Below are 21,871 nucleotides of genomic sequence, written 5' to 3' on the forward strand. Positions count from 1 at the left end.
GGGTGAGTGGTACAGTCCTACTGCCTCACCCCACCAGACAGATGAGATGGTGCCAGCGACTTGTTCCACAACTCTGATCCTTCCAGCATCAGGGATCACCAAGGTAAACTCCCCATTATCTGGGTCATAGGCAAAGCTTAATTTCTGTACACCACACAGCTGAGGCTATAATACTTTCTTTACACATTCTTTATTTTCCTTATTCTTACTGCAAATGCAAGGCAAACTTTTCATCTGTATGAATTTGTGTAGTAAGCTATACTCAGTGTGTTTAAGTATGCCACAGTTTTCTACTCTGCATGCACTGGTTGAGAGAGCAAGTATGGCCCCTATGATATTTGTTATATATGTAGATATTTTTTTCTGTTAGGACTGCAAAGGGAGAAGACACACCAGTCATTTGACTGTTTGGGATAGAGATAAAACCAAGTGCATATGTGACTGTGGTAGGCCTTGGTTTTTATGATCATAGTAGAGATATACTGCATGGAGCTGTAGGGACACCTTATGGTTACTTTTACTGGAGCAGTAGGGTATAAAAAGGTGTTCACTATACTGTGGTCTTAAGGTTTTAAAAGTTTGCAAATCCACCAGTCTATTGGGCAGGTATGGGGCCTTGCTTATACACTTTTACTTGAAAGTGTTCTGCTTGACTGTCACCAAGCCAACATTTTTGGTGCCTTTAGATCCACTTCTACCTAGAAAATAGATGAAGAGTGGCCATGCTCTTATTGTTTCCTTCTCCAGTATGGGTCATGCAATTTAGTTAGTGTATGTAACTTGCATATAGTGTGTATATATTAGTGTGACTTGTTCCTGTTGTACAAAACCCAGGACTTTGGTATAGTTCGCCTCTGTTCTCTTTCTTTTTAATTAATGTTCCACTGCTCTTCTGTAATTTTTAATTAATTAAGTAATTTATCCTTTGTTGACCAGTTTAGTCCCACTGTGCTAGTAGCCTCTTTTCAGTAGAGACCCGAGGTGGTATTTATATTACTACATGAAATTTGGCCAGGGCATTGGGGAACTTCCCTTGCTTTTTTGATCTTTTACCTCCATCTGAGCTACCATCAGCTCAAACAGATGGGGCCTTAGTTTAACAGCTCAACCAAAGGTTGACACATTCAGGCGCACAGCACCCTATTATGCTGTACTGTAATGTCAACAATCCGTCTTCCTGGTGTGGGAGTAGAACACAGCCTGCTTCAAAAATGGCAAGTGTGCTACCTGTTGCACCACTGATAATCTCTTGAGTCAGTTTATGAACTCAGACATTTCTAAAGTAATGTGAGACTTTTGTTTTTCAGTTTTTATAGTAACCACTGTCTGAATACCAGAAACATAGAGTACAATTACCTGCCAAGATGTCAGGGGATTTGAGGAAGTCACTACAACGAAATGCTTATAGCCACGGTGGTGCAGCAGTAGTGTTGTCGCCTCACAGCAAGAGGTTCTCCTGTTCGATTCTTGTCTGGAGTGCCTTCTGTGTGGAATCTGCATGTCCTCCCCGTGGTCAAGTGGCGTTCGAAAGACATGTGTGAAATGGGCATCCCTTTGTTGAAGGTTGGGCATTGGTCTGGCACCTCGGCACCGTAAAAATCTACTGCCATTCATTAGCGGACCGGAGTTCTGCTGTGGTGATCCCTAACTGGGAAAAGCTGAAAGAAGAACAACAAGAACTACAGTGAAATGCTCATAACCCAGGCACTCATATTAGTTTTTTTTTTTCTGGTAGTGTTTGTGGGTTGTGTTTTTCTACTAAAATAATATTTTTGACAGACCCAATGCCAGTGTTACACTTGGACAAAAAACAACATTCAAATGTCTAGATCTGAAATGGACTACGCTCAGTTGATATGAAATATCAGCCTCTAGGTGTTTAATTGGAATCAAGAATTGGTACTTATTGCTTTGGGGGGGTGAGGAGTGGTGGTGGGGGTGTATTTGATTCCTCCTCTGACCTAAGGAGTAGAAGGGTGGTGGCATTATGCTCATCTCCTAAGGGAAAAGTCCTGTTTTCTTCAAAAATAGTCCTAACACAGAATATCAAGTACTAGGAAGGTCTGATCCATAAGAAGTCTTTGCAAGGTTATGTGTCTGATCAATGCAGAGGACTTTATCATGACGGTAGCAGGCCATTGGCATTCTGGAATAGACAGAAGTTACCATTTAACTGGACTGAAAATTAAGTATGTTGGAAACAGAATAACAAATATGTTGTCAGTGTTTCTGGAGTATGACCAGTCAAAATAGAGCACAATAAGAAAGAAGAATCTGTGAATGTATCTTTCACTGCACAAGTTTATAAGAATGAAAGTGGATGTCGAACACCAACAGTACAAAATGCAGACGAGCAGCCTCATGTTAAGGAGGCTTGACGAAACTGTGGAAAAACTCTAAGGCTTGGAAGTTAAGACATTCATTTCTTAGTCTAAGTGGCCTGCCTAAGGGCAGGAATATCCTGATCAGATTAACTCTGGGGGTGACATGACACAAATGCAAAAACTTGTAACCCGATATTCATTTAAACTGTTATGAAGAGTCTTGCAAGATACAGTTGTGTATTGGAAATGCCACAGGCAAACAGCTTTCATATGACCCTAATTGATATTCAAATGCATAAACTGTGAGAAAGGCCTGAATGGCAGATAGAGGGATGACCATTGATTATATGCCACTTACAATCACCCCAAGCACATTCTGTCCTTGATGCTATCACAGAAAGGAATTTGCCACGGGGTTTAGTTGAACTGAATAAATGACTATCAGATTCATTCTACATTCCTGCAGCTCTAACTGAAGAATGGCTCAGAACTGGTTTCTTTAATTCTAGAAAAAGCATATGTATTCGTGAATAAGATCTCTTTACAGAAGCCTTCACTGTGAGGGACACAGTAAAGCAAGGGAATAAGCTGAGGTTAGAGATACATACATGGAGGATTTGGAACTACCACTTCCACTGTCACAGTACACTAACTCGTGTCATCTGCTTCTGGGCCTGACGTTAGCAGATTCAAAATAACTTTATTCAGCGGTAGAGGCTAAGACTCTTCTAAAAGTCTAAGTTTCTAAAACAACTGGAAGACGAAGAGGTTTGTTCAGGAATAGCTGCTGTATAACCAGACAAACTGTTTATATTCCAAGCCAAATAAAGGAAGTAAGGAGATAGCTTCATTAGCACAGACAGCTCTGGACTATTGGGCAAACTAATCACCAAGGACTATAAGGCCAGAATAAAGTATACATTTTCTGTAAAATAAAATATGCACTTTCGATGTAGCGTTATAAACTGTTACTGAATGACAGAATGTAAATTGATACAGAACATATGTGATCTCCATAAAAGGGAGTGTTATGCTGTCTGCTTAAAGATCAGTGTCCTGTGTTTTTGAAGCATTTCTGTCACATTTACTTGACTAACACACTTCAAAATGTGGTACTATACAGCACAAACAGCTTTGGAGTGGAAATAAGTTTAATATAATCATTTTCATTTTTGTATTTAAATATTCAAAATCTTAAAATGTTTTCTCTCCAGAAAATAATAACGGACTACTGTTTTATTAAAATGTACTAGATGTTTATGTGCACTTATTAAATATACAACGACCTGCTAATAATTCAGAGCTGAAGTCTATGTACTGAGACAAACTTTTCATAAAACAGCAGGCTGTGTTACAGGGATGTACTCACAAGTATACAGATAGCCTTGCATTGTGTGCTAGATATTTTAAAACATAACAATGTCAATAAAACTGTGCATTTTATATGATGGTTTTATGTGCATATTTGAAACAGATCATTCTTGTCAATCTATCTAATTTTTTCTTTATTGTATTAATATATGGAATATATGGTCTTCTTTTATAAAAGCAAACTCTCAAAACCAAAATAATTGTGAAAAAAGTGCAAAATCACAAACAGTTTAAAGAAAATGCCTAGGAAAACAAATAAATGTAGTATGTTTTTCATGTATCTGAAGCCATAAAACAGGCAATTTTTATTCCTAACTGCTTTCATGTGCAGCTTCTTCGGAAGACTTTATTAATAGACTTACAGTTATTTTTTTCATTTATCAGTCAAATGACATCATAATTAAGCAATTAGTCTCAGTTTAAGTATTTTTATTTGTTTAGTTATATGACAAATATTACATATTTAAAATACATTAATATATGGCTTTCGACTTTTCCCGGTTAGGGGTCACCACAGCGGAACTCTGGTCCGCTCATGATTGGCAGTGGATTTTTATAGTGCCGAGTTGCCAGCCCGATGCCCAACCTTCAACGAAGGCACGCCCATTACCGCTCGCACCTACCTGCATGTCTTTACTCGACCGTGAGAAGAACATGCAGACTCCACACAGAAGGCGCTCCGCCCGAGAATCGAACAGGAGAACCTCTTGCTGTTTATTTCTAGACATTCAGTTCAGCATGAACTTTTTTCTCTTGTGCTGTCATAAGCGTCATTACCAATACTAACCATTAGATGTCATTACTTCAAAATATTCAGAAAATATAACCTCATACTGAGAAAATGGACTGCATGCTTTGAATAACAAAGCAATAAAAAGAGGAATCCAGTTGTACAGGAACAATTACTCTTGATATCGGCATACAAATTACTAAAATAGACCATTGTTACAACTTCTTATGTAAGGTCCATGTCAACGATCACTTTGCGTTCTTATTAAAAATAAGAAAACAAGATTCAAGCTGGTATTTTTGTTTATTATGCATATATACTATATTTTACTGAAACCTGATAGCACTAACCTATTTATATCAATCTCCTTTCCTGAGAAAGTAGTGTTTAATTTGCTGTCAATTACAACAAATGTAACAGATATTACAATTTCTAAGTGCTACATTTGTACATTTCCATTTATATGCTGTAAAAATGATTTCATTTCTGAAATATCCCCTTTCTGTATGTCTACCATATATGTGTGTGTGTATACACATATGTGCGTGTGTGTGTGTGTGTGTGTGTGTGTGTGTGTGTGTGTGCGTGTGTGCTGCAGCTCTCTCTCCCTCCCTCTCTCTATAGACACACACACACACACATATATATATATATATATATATATATATATATATATATATATATATATATATATATATATATATATATATATATATATATATATATATATATATGTGTGTGTGTGTGTGTACACACACACACACACACACACACACACACACACACACACACACATATAGAGATATAAATATTTCTCTCTCTGGCTCTCTCTATACTCTCTCTCTCTCTATATATATGTATATATATATATATATATATATATATATATATATATATATATATATACATGAATTGTTGCATCTATTACTGTATTACATATTTATTGATAAAACATGTTACGTGGGAAAATATATTTTTATTAGAATACATTTCTGGGTAGCTAGAAAAACAGTTCTGAGCATCTCCATATGCCTACAGCTCATCAAGCCCATGTGTCATGACACTAAGCACAGTGTGATGGTTACTAGATATATTACTGGACGTAACTGACTTATTGGCCAAAATTAGTGACCATTCTTGTTTCCTTTAAATATCATTCAGAACTGATACGACTTTTGGGGTATGGTGTACCCATGAATTACTCTAAGAAGAGTCTGAATTATTAATCTAAAATCTTAACAGTGGTTGACTCAGGCTGCCTATACCCAAAATCATGAATCTTTCAAGGTAATTAACTAAGGCTGTATGAGGTTTAAGTAGACAGATGGGAATACTGAATTTTTCACTTCTGGAAATCCTCACAGTTCTAAAGCTATCATGCTTTCTTCTAAAGCTTCCTGCAAAATGCATCTGTTCATAGGTTCATAGGTAGGTACTAGGCTATCAGCCCTAGGGCCTATACAAGCCTAGCCAAGAAGGTACCCTGCTTTCGCCACCCAAGAAAATTATTTTCCTGTGCCCCTGTCGAGCAGAGACACAGAGTTGATCCCCGGGGTGAATTTACTATTTCTCATCCAGTCATCAAGATTTTTCTTGAAGAGTGCTAATGAGGGGCTTTGACATAGATAGGTAGTTTTTTCTAGAGTATGGGAAGTCTCTGGAACAGGAATCTATCCCTCCAGCATGTTCTGTTTATTGTGGTGACAAGGTTTAGGCCCTTAGAGCATGTAGCTCGGAGGGATTGGGATTTCTTTATGTGGAGCATGTCCAACAGCTCTGGGTTTGACATAGCTTTGTATGTTAGGCAGAGATTTTCTCGGAGTAGGCAATATGCAATGGAGTAAAGCTGGAGTTTTTTGAGACAGTCTGCGTAGGGCATCTGTTTGAGGTATTTCTCTGGCCTTTCCAGTTGTTGTAGATGTTTTGTGAGGTACATACCAAAAGGGGCATTGTACTCTGTAATGGGTCTAATGAGTGACGAGTAGAGGGGAACAATTACCTCTTTTTTCCTGGATGAGAAACCTTTTGTTATGAGGTGTGCCATGTAGAAGGATTTCCTGACTACTATGGTGATGTGATTATCAAAGGAGAGACTACAGTCCACCTGTGTCCCAGGGTCTCTTATCACACTTTCAGTGTTAAGTAGACTACCACCTATGTGGTAGCTCATGGGTACAGAGTTTTTACCAAAGGGGATGACAATTAACTTTTTGGCATTGAGCTTGAGGCCATGGTTTTGACACCAGGCATCTGTCTCAATGAGGCCCTTTTGTAGGATGTCCACATTGTTAGGAGTTTCAATTATGGCTCCTAGTTTGCAGTCACCTGTACACTTCATTAGCCAAAGATCTTCTGTGTTAACCTGTACTTCAGAAATGTAAATACCAAAAGAGTAGAGGACCCAGGACTGATCCCTGTGGTACTCCACTTGTCACGGGTATGAAGTCGGATTTGGAGTCTGCTACTTTCACAGTGTGGGTTCTGTCAGTGAGGCATTTGGCAACTCATTTTGTGACATAGTGATTTATACCTAGTGTAGTGAGTTTATCTACAATTCCAGAGTGGGGGATGGTGTCAAAAGCCTTGACGAGATCTAGATAGGCTGTGTGAACCACCTTACCCTCATCTACGGCTTTGGTGACTGCTTCAAAGAAGTCAATCAGGTTTAGTAGACATGATCTGCCTTTTACAAACCCGAACTGAGTGGTGTCCAGAGTTTGGAGATTACCAATGTCTTTGTTTATAAGTTCCAGGCATATTAGGCTAATGGGGCAGTAGTTCCCAGGGTCCATGGTGCTTCCCCCTTTGTGGAGTGGGATAACTGTCACTGTGTGCCATTCAGTGGGCACAAAGCCTGAGATGAGGCTATGACTGAACATGGTGCTTAGGTGGGGTGCCAGTTCATTCTGTAGTTCATGTAGAACGCAGCCTGGGATGTTGTCACGTCCCATGGATGCTATGTTCTTGGCTTTGGAGAGTGTGGTTTTTACCTGTGCAGCCGTCATTACAGGAACTTTGCATTCTTCTGGTATAGAGATGAGCCCTTCAGGGGGTGGGGGGGTAAAGTTAGCACTGAACCTATCTGCCAGGATGTTGGCAATATCAGCTGGTTCTGTATATTTAGTGCCATTGTGCTGTAACTCAGAGCAGATCTGAGTGTTGCCATTGAGATTCTTGACATAGCTATAGAATGCTTTGTGGTTGTCTTTAGAATCAGTGGTGATTTTGTTTTCATAACTAGCTTTGTAGGATTTCATGCGGAATCTCAGCTTCTTACTGAGGCTGACCAGGGAGTTCTTCCAATCATGGGATTTTACTCTTTTTTGCAACAGTTTCTTTCTTCTGTTGTAGAGTTTGTTTATAGAAAGGGACCACCAGACTGGCTTCCTTTATTTGGAGGATAGCATCTTGGTTGTGTTAGGGATAGCATGATCCATGCACTTGTGTAAATGCTTATAAAGTGCATTTGTGTAGGATTCAGCAGTCGTACTTCTATTGCCCATCTGCATGGATGTTGTGAACTTTGCCACTTCTGTCTTAAGAAGAGTGAAGTTGGCTTTGGAGAAATTTTTTACGGTGGCTTCCCTAATGTGGGGTCGGGGCGGGATGTGGATGTCTAGGCTGATTAGCTTGTGGTCGGATCTGACCAATGAGGAATTGACCTCTGGTGTGGAACACCGGTCGCCCATGTTGGTAATGACCAGGTCTAAGATATTGCTGCTCCTGGTGGGGGTGTACATAAGTTGATCCAAAGCGTTGGAATTTATGAATTCCAGAAAACGTTGAGCAAAAGAGTTGGTACATGGGCAGTTTTCCCAGTTAATGGTGGGGTAGTTGAAATTGCCCATTATTAGGGTTTTGGCCTGTACCCTAATATTTTCCAGTGTATCAAGAAATGAGGAGTGGGAATCCTGGGGCATGGTGGGGGATCTGTACCAAGTTACAATTTGGATTGCGATCTTGCCCAGAGTTAGTTGCACTTGGATATTCTTGGATGTATTATGCTGAGCAACTAGCCTGGAGGTGTGGATATCCTTAATGAATATGGACACACCTCCACTCTTAGTGTATCGGTCCAGGTTAGGTGGCCAGAAGTTGTGGTATGAATTATAGCCTGGCAATGCAGGGTTGTTCTCTGGAGCCTTGAACCAGGTCTCTGTCACTGCACAGATGTTGATGTTCTCCATTTTAAGGAGTACCTCACGTGAATGCATTTTGAGGTTTAGACTTCTAGCATTGAGTAGCATTACCCTCAGATTTTGCTTGCTTGTACCTGTTACGGTGGTGAATTTGTCATTTGAACCTTGCCTAAAAAAGGCACTATAGGGGTGGCAAGAGCCTTAGGCAGTATTCAGAATCCCAAGGGCAACAGGTGCAGGCCATCTCTGGCAAAGCATCGTGGTCTGTCGATCATGTCATCCCAGGCAGACAGATACTGGATCCCCTCAGAATGACACCAGAAGCTTAGCCAATTGTTGAAGTCAATCATTTTGTCCTTGTACTGTAGTATCATTCTGGGTGATGGCAGAATGCTACTCAGGGCTAGGGCCATACCTGCCTGGACTACAAGATCGGAGAGTTCCTCCATGTCTCTTTTCATGTAGCCCAGGGAGGTACGTCTCAGGTCATTCACACCAACATGGACAATGACAGTCATATTTGTACTTGTTGTGGAGTGACCTGAGTGAGTGCATTATGCGGCGGGTCCTGGCACCCGACAGGCAGCTGACAGTAACTTTCTCCTTGTTTAGCCTGGTGAGTGGAACATCAGTGTGCCTGACTATAGAGTCACCTATGACTAGAGTGTCGGGTATTGTTGGGTATGTTTTGTATGTTATTCTGTTACTTTTGTCAAATCTGACATTTTGCATTTTATATGAATTTTTTTTATCATTGCATGATCTTTATATCTTGTCTTATACCAGAATAGTTCTACCTTAATTATGTTTGTTATACTTGAATAGGGTCATAGGTTCACAGGTGTATACTAGGTTAATGACCACTGGGGCAGTGCTACTCAGAGTGCAAAGTAGTTGCTCTACACTCACCACAATTTCTCTTCTGCTTCATTCTCTCATTAAGACATGCATATTATAGATGTTATTACTTCAAACATGTCTTCTCTAAATCACTTTTTAGCACTGATTCCAAGGCTTGAACCATTAGATATAACAGTGAAATAAATTTAGATGCTAACTATTTTTGCATTATCAATGAACTCTGACATTATTTTGTTTGTTCAGAAAAGAAGTAGCATTTAAATTCACTTTTCTACAACGTTCTTCATATAAAAATCACAACATAATTTGCATATGCATTAGGAATAAAAGATAATTCTTTAGTTAATCCCCATATCTATCAAGATAAGTGCATTCCATATAGGTTTCTGGAAACACCCCCTTTAATTTTTTGCCCTTTATTTTTACTTTTAATGACCCTGGTTTTGTCTCATTACTACAGAGTTGTAACCATTTCCTTTATAAAATATGTAAAATCAGAGACACATGCTTTTGTTTACAGTGCTATAATTTATTACATTTATAATTCATAATTAAACACAAGTTGTGAATGAAGGGCAGTGTGCAGTTTAACTGTGTCAGCTAAACACAGATAGATATTTTGGGTGGCTTAACCTTTAAGAAGGAAATCATAACCTCACGATTTTGCACTTTGGTAAGACCAAACAAGGGCTGATCCTGAGGCATTGCTGCAACAGTAGCACATAATGTAGGAATTGTTAAGTAAAGAGTTTAAACTCAGAGAAAACAGGTCTAGTGGGAAACTCTAAAACTGCAGTCATAAGGGCTCAGGTCACACAGGTCAAGACAGAACAGACTACATCCAGTGAAGTTCATTTCTCTCACTGCTGCTGTAGCCTATACCCCCGTTGGAGTATATCTGACCCAGGATATAAAGGCCAGCCAGTCTTCAAATGTCTCTGACTTTCCTCCACACATGCACCAAAGCTGTTGGGTCCTGAGATCCAAAAGGAAAAAAACAGTAGGTCGGATACCAATGTCTTCCATACTTTCTTATTGCCCTTGAGAGAGAGTATCTCTGGGATTTACAGGATCACTGGTCAGTTCCGATCTTCCATTTTTGGCTTCTATTTCCAGCAGATAAATCCCCATTGTGGAACCCTGCCACATAGAAATTCCATTTTTTTATGTTCTGCCAGGAACTGGGATTGGATCACTTTGAAAATATGGGTAAGTTTTTATGTTGACATTTAAGTAGAAATATTTTGTCAGACAAGTTATTTTAGTAGCTGGGGCTAATTAACTAGGTCTGGATCACTTTTTGTGAGAAAAAATTGCTGCTTTTGCAGTTTTTATTGGTGAAATGAATGGCTTATGTATTTAAAGGGATTGTAGGTGTATTTTGATGCTTGTGTATGCTTTGTAACAATTTACTTTCCCTTTGCTTAATTCAGTGACACTTTCTATGAAATGTGGCTTCTAAATCGTGTGGGACTAAAGTATATTGCTTGTGCATTTACTTTTGTGATATATGGGTGGACTGTCTAATGTAGTATAAGTGTATTTACTGCTTTTGAGCACTAAAATGTTAACTTACCCTCTAGCTTACTCATTGCAGCAAGCTTTTTACCATCAGCAGGAGCATGGTTACCCTTACTGGCCCTGAGGTTCCTCCTCCTACTGCTCCTAAAAAAAAAAAAAAAAAAATTACAGAACTCTTGCCTCTATCGCTAGTTGATAGTTCACTCTGCAGTGGATACAATTTGTTCCTAAGACCACTTAATGGTTTATCTGTGTCTCCCTGGTGTAGTCTCTTCTTCCACCATGGACCAGGGGTTAATTACATCCTCTACATGGTCACCTCTTCCAGTGTCCATACTGGTCATGGGAGTGCTCTCTATTTTGGGTATGGGAGTTTCTCCAGATGGTTCTTCCCAAGATGGTTGAGGTAAGAGACCTGCTTCCCAGAATGAAGTGGCATCCTTCAGTGAGTCTCCTTCTAGGGATGTCCCTAGAAAAAGAAACACAAGATTAGACATATTTCATCTCAAAACAATATGCCTGTTAATAATCATGCATTACCTACTTTAGCTAAGAGTTTATTGCAGGTTATGAATCCTGTATAACAGCAGTATAAATTACACATGAGTCTTAACTCTACAAATCCTAAGGATGTTCTGTCAGGTGATGACAGGGACTGGGTTACATTTTTATTTTCCTCACAAGCATCTGACCCTGAGTTTGAGGAGAGTGTTTCTCCTATAAAGGAGTTTTCTTTGTCTGAGACTATGTCCATGATGAATAATGCAGTTTTGTGGGAACAAATGTATGTTACCCCTCCTTAAGGAGATACTGTGATATGTTACAAGTGGATATGCCACATACTACATCTATTACTCCTATTCTCCTAGTCTTGGAAGATGTTTTTGTCTCTGCCTGCAATAATCCTCAGAGTCAATCTTCAGATCCAAAAAAGGCAGATAGAATATAAAGTTCCCGAGTCTAACAAGTATTTGTTTTTTTACCTCCAGTCTGATCTAGCAGTGATTTCTATTTCTTCTCTAGCTGCTAAGAAGGTTCTGGTCAATGCTAACCCTTCACCTTCAGACAAGGATGGTAAAGCCTTTGACAGGTTTGGAAAGAGATTTTTCTCTTCTTCATTTCTAGCCTTCAGAATCCTGGAATACCATGCTCATATATGAACTACTTGCTAACTTGTGTGGACAGTTTGATGAACTTTTCTGCCACGTTACCCTCAGAAGGTAGCCCCTTTCTGAATCCTGTTATTGCTGCTCTGTCGCAGGTGTCTAAACATTCTTTAAAGCGTGAATATGATTGTGTTGACTCTGTGTACAGGATTACAGCTACTGCTGTCATGATGAGACATTTCCCCTGGTACGTAATCAGAAATTTTCTAAAGAAATATAATCTGAGATTCTGAATTCTCCTTTGGATAAAGAGGTTTTGTTTGGTCCTTCTGCTACTTAGGTACTCAAACAGTTTCATGAAAAAAGCAAATTCATCCAAGGAGTCACTAAGATTATTCAGCCCCCTTTTTCTAATTCTTCCAAAAACACTGTTTTTATTTCCAAAAAGTGAAACAAGCAATCCCAGCAAGTTTCCAGCAAACAAGGATCTAAAATGAAATTGGAGGAGAAATCAAACAAAAAGCAAGGATCCTATTAGGAAAAAGGGACAGGCCTTTGCCTCAGAATTTATATGCCATCACCCCCCCCCCCCCGTCAAAGTTCCACTTCAAATCTGCCCAGAAACTGGTTCTCAGGCATTTCCTTTGGCAACAGATTCTGAGAGTAGTTTAAGAGGGTTAGAAATGGCCCTGGATATACATGCTTTTTTGGGGGGGAATCCTCACTTATCCTCTGAAGCAGACAGAATTTTTTTCCTCAGGTTATTTATTGTATGCTTTCCTTGTGTGTCACAGAACCAATGCGTCTAAACCAAAGGAGAAAAAGATTGTATTTCAGAATGTTTCTATTGCCTAACAAGGATTCTGCTTGGAGACCAATACTCGACCGATCCTTTCTCAACTTGTTTGTGAAGGTATCATATTTCAAGATGTTAACCTTATGGAGTCTTTTACCTCTCATTCCTCTTCTAGGTTTCAGGTAACTCTAGACTTAAAAGATGCTTGTCATCACATCCCTGCTGCCACAGAGTTTAAAGGTTTTCTCCTTCTCACCCCAGGCTTTCAGCTCAACAGACAAAAATCCTCCTCAATTCCTTGTTACATGACTGTGTTTCTAAGATGCCTTCTAGATTCTGGCCTGGAAAAAGGCATTCCCAACCAAGTACAAAGTGGACTTTCATCTGGAAATCTTCCTGAGCTTCTCAAATCAGTCTCAGACTTAAGCCAGAGAGTATCACAGAATTACAGGTTCATAGGTTCATACTAGACTAATGACCACTAAGGTCTTCACAAGCCTAGACATGCAACCCCACTCAGTTTTGTTTTTTAGCTCCTTTGACACCTGTATTGTGGAGTATGTTAATAACCAGGAAGCTAGGGGTTATGTGACAGGGTATGCTAGTTGGGGATTAATTTACTTACTGTTGAACTCTGTCCATCAGAGACATGGAGGCCAGACCAGAGGTGAATTTGTGATTTCCCATACAATGATCAAGATATCTTTTGAAAAGGGTCAGGGATGAACTCCGCTTCTTGTAGATGGGGAGCTTAATTCCTTAGTGTGGGATCCTTTGAGACATATATCAATCTGTCCAGCATGTTCTATTTTTGTCACAGGTAAAGTTCAGGTCCTTGGATCTAGTATTTCTGGTGCTCTTCATTTTGCGGATCTGCAAGAGATCCATCAGAGCTAGAGATGAGGATGCCTTATGTGCTAGGCATATATCACCTCTCAACAACCTGGATTCTACCAGTGAGGAACCTTTGAGGGCATTCCAACTGCAGCATGTGCCTGGCTAGGTACACAGCAAAGGGAACATTGTACTCACTGAGGGGCACATGCATTGAGTACATGATGGGTCTGATAAGGACTGTTCAGTGGCACTATCACTTCCCTAAACCTGGATGCCATACCCTTGCTTATGAGTAGGGTGACATAGAATGATTTGTTACTGTTTTGGCTACTGTTGATTGAAGGCCAGATTGCTGTCTACATATGTTCTCAGATCCCTAAGTATTGGGTAAACTCTTAGAGGTGTTTTATCGATGGAGCAATTAGCTTGGGTTGATGATTTCTCAAAGGGCAGTATAATGCATTTCTCCTCACTGAGTGTTAGTCCATGGCTTTGGCACCAATCATTTGTTTGTGTTAGATCCTCTTGTAGAATGTTTCTGTCATAGGAGAATCAATGATAGCTCCCAATTTACAGTCATCTGTGAACTTGGTGAGCTAGAGGTCTTTGACATTAGCCTTTACTTCTGAAAAGTAGATGCCAAACATGGAGCCCTGAGGTACTCTGCTGGTGACCTGTCTCCTGATGGAGGTGGTCTAACCATTCCTGGCTTCTTGGGACATATCTGTGAGTGAGCCAGAAATCCAGCAAATTATGTAGGGATTTATGCATAGTTCTGAGAGTTTGCCAGCAATACTTCAGTGGGGTAGTGTATCAAACATATTGTCCAGGTCAAGGTAGGCAGTATGTACCATTTTCCCATCATCCAAAGGCTTGGTGACTCTCTCAAAGACATCTACCAGGCTGAGCTGGCAAAACCTTCCCTTAACAAAGACAAACTGGGTGGGTCCAGTGTCTGTAGGTTGCCAATGTCCTTGTTGATCATTTCCATAATTTGTTCAGAGGCTTTGCATATCAGACAAATCAGACTGATGAGTCTTTAGTTCCAGAAGTCGGTTGATGGTCCACCCTTGTGAAGAAGGATGACCGTTCCAGACATCCATTCACCTGCCATGTAACCTGTTTAGAAGACACAGTTGAAGAGTGCCTCAAGTGGTCCTGTTGCATCTTGTTTTAGGTTATTTAGGAGGCAACCAGGAATACATTTGGGGCACACTGAAGCAGTGTTTTTGGTCTTAGTGAGTACCACCAGGACCTGCTCCCTGTTGATATTTGGGGGGGATATGCTAGAGGAGATTTCACAGGAGATACTGGTAGGGGTGAAGTTAGAACTGAATTTATCAGCCAGTAGATCTGCTATGTCACCCAGGTCAGTGAAGGCTGTGCCATTCTCCACCAGTTATGCACACTGGTGAGTCTTATCTTTAAAGTTCCTGACATAGCTGAAGAAGTCCTTGTGATTGTCCTTAGCCTGGGAGGCTGTCCTGACATTGTAATTGGTCTAATTGGACTTTGTTAGGCCTCTTACTTTTTTTGGTTAGTTGAATCAGAAAATGTCTGTCTGTATGAGAGTTGCTCTTTCTGATTTTGTCCATAACTTTTTTCTTTTGTTATATACCCTGTTATGGTAAGGATTCCACCAATGGGGTTTGTTTATGGTGTTAGATCTCAGCTTACTTCTGGTAGGTACAGCAGTCTCATTGCAGCTATTCACATGTTTGTATATGGTTTCTGAAAATAATTCTGTATAGGTAGCAGTTTTATTGAGTTTAAGAGAGCCATAAGCTTTGACAAACTGTCACTTAATAGGATATAGTTTGCTTTAGAATAGTTCCTAACTGTATGGGCTTAGTTGGGTTTAGTTGGGTTTTCTAGGATGATTTTTATTTTGAGGGAGACAACTTTGTGGTCTGACCTCAATGAGGACATGACATGGAGGGGGTACTAGGTCCAATATGTTGTATCCTCTGGTTGGATGTGCACTATCTGGTCAGAGTGTTTGTGTTGATAAAGAGCAGAAAATGATGTGCCTGTGATTCATAGGCAGTGTATGTTTCCTAATCTAGAGAAGGTTAGTTAAAGTCTCAAATGAACAGGATATTTTGTTTGATGGTGAGTGTCTCTAGTAGGTCTAGGTAAGAGTTGTGAGCTTTGTGGGTCATGGAGGGAAACCTGTATGTAGCTGGTCAGGACATGGTAAGGAACCTTGTCCATGGGCACTTGGATGTGGATGAACTCCAGAGCATCATCCTGTTTAATCAACCTGGAGTTATAGTAAAAACACACTTTGTTTGCCATAAGTGAAAGGATACCAACTAGATACAACAAGTAATTCTTGCTTTAAGCCTTGCTGTATGTTTTCCAAGTCAGACATACCAGGCTACTTTTCTACTAAAAACACACTTTAGTTAACCAAACGTGAAATGTATCAGAAACAAATCAAGCAACTAGCGTCAACAAGTAATTGTACCTTTAAGCCCACTTGTGAGTTTCCCAACTAAGATAGACAAGGCTACCTTTCTATCCCCACTAGAATTGCAGTCCCAGTCTCCTTAATGTGAAAACACACTTTAGTTAGCTAAAAGTGAAGCGGTATCAGAAACAATCAAATAACTAGATACAGCAAGTAATTCTCACATTAGGCATCCCTGTGCATTTCCCATCTCAGACAGACCAGGCTACCCTTCTACTGCCACAAGAATAGCAGTCACAATCTTCTTAATGTAAAACCACACTTCAGTTAGCCAAAAATGATAAGGTATTAAGGTATCAGACACAAATCAAATAAATAGCAACAGGTAATTCTTGGTTTATACTCCCATTAGAATTGCATTCCCAGTCTTCTCAATGTAAAACACACTTTAGTTAGCCAAAAGTGAACTGTGTCAGAAACAAATCAAGCAACTAGCTGCAACAAGTACTTAAGCCTACCTGTGTGTATCCCAACATAGACAGACCAGACTACCTTCCTTCTGCCACTAAAATTGAAGTTGCAGTCTTTTTAATGTGAAAACATACTTTAATTAATTTATAATAGTAACAATAATTTGTATAGTAATTAAGTAGCATTAAAAGTTAAAGACCACTTACATGTTATTTAATAGAGTTGTATCAAACTGAGCATGCATATCAAAACTATAAAAGAAGCTATGCATGCCTTAGTCTGTAGCACAAATCATTGGGGCCATATTCTCAAATAACAGTGAGCATACATGTCTAAACTGTAAAAGGAAAGTATGCATGCAGTAGTCTGTAGGACAAAAGAACAGCACAGTATTAGAGAGTAGGCATTAGTTGTGGGTTTAAAAACCATACTTCCTAAATATACACTACTGTTAGGTTTTCATCATTAATTCAATGCAACTTCATACCTGTTTGCCAGTGGCACATATAAACTGTAATCAGTATGATGTGGATGTGCGTATGTGTAATATATGCACACATCAAGGACTGGTGGCTACAATCTGTACTATAGTCTGTCTCTGTTATGAACTGGGTAGTCTTAAAAGTAATGAAGAAATGTGTTAGGCATGTGCAGTGTTAAAAGTAAATGTAATAAAATAGAATTAAATAATTGTATCAATGCTTTGTAAGCCACATATGAAGTTACTAATGTTCTCCCTATTTTTCTCTCACCACAACCCTTTTCTCTTTATCTTTTTTTTTAGTTTTTTATTTTGTTTTCCACAGCATAGTGGGGTAGGCCTGTCCCATGGGATCCACCTGCCCCCACTCCACCAGCTACATTACCCCTACCTAGCACATCTGGTGCACAACTTGGGTGCACCCACTCAGCCACCCCTACTCTACCCAGACCCTCAGGTAGCTCTGCCCTGAGGATAGGCCTGTGGCAGAGGTGGTGTGTTTACCACCTAACAGAAACTGCCAGGGATGGTGCATAGCATGGTGCCCCTCACTGTGGGTGCATGCCTACACCGGATGGAGCAACTGGTCTCCATCCTCATTCAGAGTACATGTAGGAGATGCAGACATCAGGCACTACAACCAGTGGTGCAGTGAGATGACAGTGATGACAGTCCACTGGGTGAGAACTAGATTCTCACTGTCAACCACCTTGATGTGCATGGGACCTGGATTTTCCACCCACTCACCAAACATTGTGTTCACCCCACCTTTTCTGTCCTTCACTGTCCTCTCTCTTGTCTTGTCTGTCTTGTCTGTCTGCAATTGCTTCCTCACCTTCCCAACTTACCTAACACAGACATTCATACATCCCTTCCCCAGCATTCCTCTCTCTCTCTCAAAAAAAAATGACCACCTTTCATACAGACAAAAAAAAATCATCCCATACATAGCTCTTCGTTTGCAAATGTGTCTTCATGACACACTTGATTCTTTCCAATTCCCTGTACAACAGATTGTGTTGTGGTCACTTCTCTCTCTCTGGAGATGGCAATCCAAATTCATCTAATATTTTGCATATATGTTCATGTTTTATTCTTGAAGAAATGGATAACTATGGTTCTTTCCTACATCCTTCCTGCGCGTTCCGTCACTCCTTTCACTTTGTTCTTCCAGCTGCTTGCTCTCCATTTCACCACTTTCCTGTGTTACCCATTTCTCTTCTTTAAAGGATTATTGTGCAAGAGACAGAGATGGTGAAGGGCACAAGAGGTGGGTGAACACTATGGTTGGGATGAGGGTTGGGACATTGTGAACCCATGGACATCAAGTTGGGTGACAGTGAGAATTGAGCCATCACTGTCAACTCACTGCACAGATGGTTGCAGTGTCGGATGTCTGCCTCTCCTTCTGTTATTTAATACAATGATGGAGAGCAGTGACTCCATCCAGTGTAGGAATGCATCAGTTGTGTGCTGCACAATCCTATGCACCGACCCTGGCAGTTCATCATGGCTGATAAACTCATCACCTCTGCTACCTCTGCCATTGCTCCTGGAGAGAACCACTGGCTATCCTGTGGGTCAGAACTACCTGAGGGGCCAAGTAGTACAGGGGCAGCAGAGGGACTGCTACCAGGTCATGCAGAAGATTTGCTAGGCAGTGGTGCTGTAGCCAGTGGAGTGGGGGGACAAAAGATCCAGTGGAACAAGCCTACCCTGCTGTGCTGTGGAAAAAAACAAAAAATAAAATTAAAAAAAAAAGAGAGAGAAAAGGGTTGTGATGAGAGAAAAATAGGGAGAACATTAGTAACTTCATATATGACATACAAAGCATTGATACAGTTATTTGACTCTATTTTTTACCTTTGCTTTGAAGACTACCAACTCCTAATAAATACCTTGTTTCCTGTTAAGAAGACTACCCAGCTCTTAACAGATGCACAATATACTACAGATTGCAGCAAGCAATCCTTGATGTGTGCATGCATTGCACATATGCATGTTCCAATTATACTGATTACAGTTTACAGAAGGCAGGTGGTGCCACTGCTTTAGAGCTCTGACATTACATTGCAATATCAATGAAACTTAACAGTATTGTATATTTGGGAAGCATGGATTTTGAAGGGACAACCTATGACTACTCTGTGACAGTGAACTGTTGTTTTGGCCTCCAGACTAATGCATGCATACTTTCCTATTACAGTTGAGAAATGAATGCTCAGTTTCATACAACTGTATAATAAACCAATAAATGCTTCTTTACTTTTAATGCTAACATAATCCTATTATTGGGATGCATACATACCACATGTATCTTGCATCCATGCCAATCTAGTGGTATGGGTTCACACATTCAGTTCTCAGTCGGTGATGACTGTGGAAAAAAACAGAACAGAACAGAATATCATTAAGCATACCAACCCTGACTATATCCAGCTTTTAACTCTTACAAGTAGTCTCTGTGAGTGATACTTACACATCTCTGGGCTGCCCCTAGTCCCACATTCCTCAATCCAATGGTTGAGGGTATCTCTCTTCTGCGTCCTGAGGCCTCTGCAGTGATTTCTGCATTGTTCACCAGTGCGGGGGATACCAGTAGGTCAGAGCCCGGGCCAGACTATTCCATGCCTCTGCCTTCTAAGCCATGCCATGATAGTCTCTCTGCAACAGCCTGGGCCCACGTTCATTCACTAGGAGTCCAACAAACATGTTGGACTCCTAGACACCCCATCTTTGAGCACAGAATCTCAAAACCTCTCCAGGGACACCTGCGATGCCTACCACAGAACAAGACCAATGTAGAATGATGTTTTCCCACCAAATGCAGGTATCGCACTTTCTGGGAATGCACACTTTCTGGTTTTGCAACATTTGAAAGTGTTGAGCAGCACTTACCATCATGCAAATATGTTGCATGAGAGTGCGCACTGCTGTGTTTGTGTGATACCAATAGTATTAACTGACTACAACTGGCGTATGTTTGCAGCTGTCTGGGTCCTGTCTGCAACCTGGGTGGCCCATTCTTCTGGATTTTGCACTGCCACTCTACACACAAATGAGATTCACATAGCCAAAGCTGTTTGTGCTATGAGGTGCATCATGCAAACAGTGCCCCCCCCCAAAAAAAGAATAAAAATGGAGAATTAGTTGAAATGAGGAAAATCGGCCTATGACATACACTGTAGAAAATGTTAGTACACATGAGTTATGACTGCATAAATATGGATCCCAACCCACACTGAAATGCGCTATCAGAAAACATGAGGGGTGACTTATCCATCTTTGTCACACAAACAGCTTGGCAGCAAATAAATGAAATAATTTCTCACACAACCAAGTGCAACTAAATGTACACTGATATTAAGACATGACCTGTTATTATATTTAATATATTTGGATGTAGTGTACTTAGTGATCACACAACCTGTTATGATTATTCCTTACAAATATACAGCTCAGTTTTACCTTTCTGTGCTTCTTGGTCATTCATCAGTTGTCTGACCAGTACTCAGAGACATGCAGTGTATGAACCAGTCTACATCATTTAACTTAAAATGTGTGAGGCTATTAACTGGGAGCACTATGATATGCAGTTGCCATCAAACGAAGGGCTGGTTGTATGGCACAAACAAGCGTAGGCTGCAGTTTTGGTTGTGGGAAGGTAGATGTGGGTTCCTCTCATGGCACATGTAATGGTATACTGCTCTTTTGAACCCAGGCTGAGCTACTGTTACAGCACAAACAAGGACATGTTGCTCTTGTTAGTCTCCTTGTTTTGCACCCTGCCTGTTCGATCTTGTGAGGGGGGGGTGAAGCCAGAAACTGCTATGTGTATCATTACTTTCCAACGTCTCTCTTTCATGATTTCCTATTACAAATGTATGGTGCTAACTGAGGGCATGCAATGATCATTAGTACTTTGGGGCTGTATCAGTGTCTGAATCTTTGAGGCCTGAGACCTGCTACTTGATAATAGACACATACACATCAAATAACTCTCTGCTGTCACATATTACATTAATTTCTATGCAAATCTCCATTGTAGTTGTTTACTGTACCAAGTGATGAAATACAAGGACAAGCCATAATATTATTATACAATACAGTACATGTTCAGGACTTACCTTGTAAATGCAGCAGTTGCCATAGTGTTATTTCAGAGCTGCATGTGATGCAAACAGTACACAGCCAATTCATGGGCAGGTAAAGGCTGTTGCTCTGAGTTCAGGCCAGCAGAGGTCGCAGGGTTCCTGTATTGTGTCCCTCTCCACCCAGTAGCACTCTACAATGTCCACGTCATGTATGTTGTGATAAGTTAAATGTGGCCTGAAAACTCTTCTCCATCTCAGGCTAGGCCTATTGGCAGCAGAAGAAGCATTGCCTGCAGCCTGTTGCACATACAAATGGAGTTAAACAGCATCAGCTCCTAACATTCTGTCTATGTAGACTTTCTGTGTCTGTACTCCACTACTTTTGAAATCCACAGGAAAAAAAAACAGCATGGAGCCTACATGGTAGCTTTTTAACTAGCTTAATAGCTCCACCAGATTGGTTGATTGCATGCAGTTCAGCTGCTTATGTTGTAATTAGCACCTGTGAAACACAGCCTATGCCAGATGCAGTCCATTAATAATCTACTCCATTATAAAAAAAAGGCAAATGTGTAACTAGCCAAATCGATGGTGAGGATAGTTGCTGCATGTTCAGAAAAGTAAAGTATTTTCAAAGTCATCTTTACAGAGCAGTATTGAATTCCAGCAGGTATGCTATCATTTCATTGCCTACATAATGCATATGCAGGACTATATTAATGAATAT

The 21,871-nt window shown here is 40.3% G+C and overlaps 1 protein-coding gene across 1 annotated transcript in view; it reads right to left on the bottom strand.

Annotated features, from left to right (window-relative positions):
* Positions 1 to 21,366, bottom strand: part of LOC122796202 (SUN domain-containing protein 2-like) — a 509,959-nt gene extending 488,593 nt beyond the window's left edge. Inside the window, exon 1 of the mRNA XM_044064539.1 lies at positions 21,178 to 21,366. The gene's annotated coding sequence lies outside the window, so the exon portion shown is untranslated. The remainder of the gene's footprint in view (positions 1 to 21,177) is intronic.
* Between the last annotated feature and the right edge of the window lie 505 nt (positions 21,367 to 21,871).

Source organism: Protopterus annectens, chromosome 1.part0, assembly GCF_019279795.1.
Source record: "Protopterus annectens isolate FY-2018-M chromosome 1.part0, PAN1.0, whole genome shotgun sequence".
In the NCBI taxonomy this organism is placed as follows: Eukaryota; Metazoa; Chordata; order Ceratodontiformes; family Protopteridae; genus Protopterus; species Protopterus annectens.